The sequence below is a fragment of the Bison bison genome, unplaced genomic scaffold (assembly GCF_000754665.1).
Source record: "Bison bison bison isolate TAMUID 2011002044 unplaced genomic scaffold, Bison_UMD1.0 scf7180017846067, whole genome shotgun sequence".
Taxonomy (NCBI): domain Eukaryota; kingdom Metazoa; phylum Chordata; class Mammalia; order Artiodactyla; family Bovidae; genus Bison; species Bison bison.
Genome location: NW_011476640.1, coordinates 8,935 through 12,925, shown reverse-complemented (window position 1 = coordinate 12,925; position 3,991 = coordinate 8,935). Strand labels below are relative to the sequence as shown.

The following is a 3,991-nucleotide window of genomic DNA, read 5'->3' as shown; positions in this document are numbered from 1 at the left end:
TATATACAGCTCTTTTGACTAAAACTGTAATTACTTGATAGCTTCCTAGATGCCCCAGCCTCTTTGGCACTTGATTATATTGTCTGTTCTTGTTCTTTAATTGTTTCATGTGGGTAAGTTGAGTCTCCCTAAATAGATGGTAATTTTCTCCAGGGCGGGGACCACGTCTTACACTTCCTTTGTAGCACCTGGCAGTGCTGGGCACACAGTGTGTTGACTTTCCAGTGTTTTGAGCAGCAAGACCCAAGTTGGAGCATCTGGGCTCTACAGTCAGTGAGCTGTGGGTCTGAATCCCAGGTCTGCTGCTTACTTTCTACTCGAACCACTACGGGCCTGACTTTCCTCATCTGTAATATGGACCTACTATTGACACCTACTCCACCTACTCCCAGGGTTGTTTCAAAGATTAAATGAGACTACTGATGGCTCTTAGGACGGCCATGACCCATGGTAAGGGCTCAACGCATGTTAACTATGGTTATTACTGCCCTGCTCTCAGTAAGAGACTGTATCACAGAAGGAATGAAGCTATCCTTTAAGGTTATCATCATTTGGTTCACATGTACTAAGATTTATATTTATTTCATTCTGCCAATGTGATGGGTACTAAACATTTAAATAAATGATGTTCTTTTCTCTCACTATGAACCTGAGGTTTCATTTCCAGTGCAAGGTTACTGAAGGGTTCCTTAACATGGACAAAGACATACTGAAAACTATGAGAAAAAAAAAAAATGTCTCTGGCGGGGAAAGGGAAGTAACGGCTGCATTTTGTAAACTTTATGAAAAAAGGAACTGATCTTTTTCCTTTTAATTTTCTGCCTTGTTATACTCAGGGGCCTATTTGATAGCTTTGAATGAAATTGTTTCTTGATTCTTATTATATTAAGGGCATTAGAAAAACATCTGTAATAGTTATGTTGAAATCCTAAAGTATGACGAATTAAAGCATCTGGCACCCACTGGGGTTCTTTTAAGGGGAAGAGAGAAATCTGTCCCAAGGGCACAGTTGTGGCCATAGTCGGATCCTAGAGGAATCAGAGACACGTGAACCCAAACATGTCACCCAGACCCCCCTACCCATCTCAAGCCCTACTTACCTTCTGTTGCTTTGTTGACAGCTAAAAGAGTGTTCAGAACCTTGGAGAAATTGACCCCTGCATAAAGGTCATCAGGATCAAATATCTATGAGAAAGGAAATTGAAACTGTTAAGACACTGTAAGTATTCAACTCAACAAACCAAACTATCAGAAGGCTACTTCCTCCAGCTCTCAGGGGAAAATAATGTAAAAGCCAAGACCCAAACCTCTGTATACCTTTGGGAAAAAATGAAAGCGGCAGCAAAGCCGCCTAATGACATGTGGCAGCCATCAGTGAGTCAGAGAGAAGCAGTAATGGGAAATGAGAACTATGCCGAGTGCAGCGCCCACCAGGAAATGCACAGACCTGCTCTTCTGACCTGAACCCATCAATACTCTCGGCCCAGTTACCGGAAACCCTGTGCTGGGTTACAGTCAGCGCCCATCACCTACCGAAGGAGGGGGAGCCCTTGTGACACCCTTTCCTCAGTGCAGTTTATTCACTGTTCTCAGCCGGGCACTGTCAGCACTGCCTTCCTCTCTTCTGCCCATCCTTGCTGTGGCCACCCACTGGGTCCCAACTTCACACTGCCCAAACTTCCTGCCTAGGCCTGCCTCCTGTTCCCAGCCTCAGTGCCCAGTTTCTGCCGCTTGACCTTGCCCCTCTCAGCTCATCTTCATGGATCTGACCCTTGGCCACTCTGAGCCTCTAGGTTCTTCCTGGCCTTAGGTAACTTCTCCGGATATGACCTCTGGCCTTCCTGGTATTGCTCATCTGCTGGCAGCAAAACATTGAAGAAATACAATATTTCACTTGGCCAGTTACAATCATCATTCTGATATCCTCTGTCCCTAGGGAAGATACCAAGCGGTTACTATTTTAAAGACAATTGTTCATTTAAAAATGTATTCAATATCTTGTAATAACCTATCATGGAAGTGAATCTGAAAAGGAATAGATCTATAGATGTATAAGTCAATCACTTTGCTGTACACCCAAAACATTGTAGATCAACTATACTTTAGTAAAAAAATAATTTCACAAATTTAAGAATAAAATTTCAAATGCATTCAATGTATTAAAAGTGTATGGAGATGTCTTCTAGTCTCATAAATGTGTATTTGAAACTAGAAGTCTGCTCAAGCACAGGCTCAACCTATTAATCTGCCAGTCAATGATACAGATCTATATATGGTTTAGTGGCTAAGTCTTGTCTGACTCTTGTGACCCCATGGACTGTAGCCTGCCAGGTTCCTCTGTGCATGGGATTTCCCAAGCAAGAATACTGGAGTGGGTTGCCATTTCTTTCTCCAGGGGATCTTCCCAACCCAGGGATTGAACCCACATCTCCTTCATTGGCAGGCAGATTCTTTACCACCGAGCCACCTGGATTCCCAGATCTATATATATTATCTATTGTGCTGTGCCATGCTGTACTCAGTTGTATCTGACTCTTGCTACCCAATGGATTATAGCCCACCACACTCCTCTGTCCACGGGATTTCCCAGGCAAGAATACTGGAGTGGGTTGCCATTTCCTTCTCCAGGGATCTTCTCGACCCAGGGATCGAACCCATATCTCCTGTATTGGCAGGTGGATTCTTTACCACTAGCACCACTCTCCAATGCTTAACCAGATGCCCAGTTTCTGGATGGAAATATACCTTAAAACAGTTTTTTCCAGGATGTCAAGAAGTTTGCATCCTTTTTTCCCCCAGTGTGGTGATGGAATAAAATGTACCTTTTCATGTGGGGCATGGTTGGTAATGAGCCTAAGATTCTGAAGGATCTGTCTTCCCTGATGGGAAGGTAGGGACATTTGTTCCATTTCTAATCTGCATGTTTTCTGGGAGCTATGTCAAGATCCAATTTTATCTTCTTTGTGTACATATTCTTTAAGACCTAAAATCTGTCTCTTGAGTGAAAATATATAGTATCCATTTTTTCCCCACATTTGGGAGGGAGGCCATCAGTGTAAACAATATATGCAAATGTGGGCCTCTTCTGAGACCCACAAGTCTTTATTCATTTAATCAATGAATGTTTTGCATTCAAACTTAAAATGACTGACGAGCCCAATCGCCTCTAAAAATGAGATTCTAATATACTTCTAGCAAAGGGGAGATGTCAGTATTACTAAAGAGTTAAAGGACACTACAATCCAAATATGTTCCTGAATGCTACAATCTAAAATTCAAAGGTTTCCAGGAATAAATGGATAGGCATTCTGTTCTAGTTTGCCAAGACCTGAGTGAACAAGATGCAACAGACCCTAGAGACACTATCAAGTATCCCATGGGATTCCAGACTTACTGCATCTCCCTTAGAAGTGATATCAATGGGAAAGTGTTAATGACATGTATGCCAAAATGGTAACAAAGCAAAAAACTCCTAGTGGGAGTGTGAGCATGTGTATGCACGTGGATGTGTGTATTGGGCAGATGTGGTGGAGATGAGTAGTGTCTAAAATAATAAATGGATGTAAATATCAGCAGAAAAAGGCCGAGAACTGTGATAAAAAACCTTCACCTTTCTTTTGAGGTTGCTCCTTATCCAGGTTAATTGACCTCCTATAGGCGACCACACTGGCCATATTCACTTGTATTAGTTGTTGTTTAGTCGCTCAGGCGTGTCCAACTCTTTGCAACCCCATGAACTGTAGCCTGCCAGGCTCCTCTGTCCATGGGATTTTCCAGGCAAGAATACTGGAGTGGGGTGCCATTGCCTTCTCCAAGGGATCTTCTCGACCCAGGGATCGAATCCACATTTCCTGCATTGGCAGGCGGAGTCTTTACCACTGAGCCGCTAGGGAAGCCCACTTGTGTTGGTACTTGGCTGAATTTGAGAATAAAGACATTGATCAGAAAATGAAACATGCATCAGCAAGAGGCACTGCATCTGCTTGAGGGA

The 3,991-nt window shown here is 43.0% G+C and overlaps 1 long non-coding RNA gene across 3 annotated transcripts in view; it reads right to left on the bottom strand.

Annotated features, from left to right (window-relative positions):
• LOC104987529 overlaps positions 1 to 3,717 on the bottom strand; it is a 9,282-nt gene extending 5,565 nt beyond the window's left edge. The window contains exons 1-2 of one of the 3 annotated variants that reach the window (XR_825138.1): positions 3,611 to 3,717; positions 1,101 to 1,185 (exon numbers count right to left, since the gene is read on the bottom strand). This is a non-coding gene — a long non-coding RNA (uncharacterized LOC104987529). Of the gene's footprint in view, positions 1 to 1,100; positions 1,186 to 1,317; positions 1,482 to 1,533; positions 1,947 to 3,610 lie in introns of those variants that run through there. The other 2 variants (XR_825136.1, XR_825137.1) reach the window with 2 other exon arrangements.
• Positions 3,718 to 3,991: the final 274 nt, after the last annotated feature.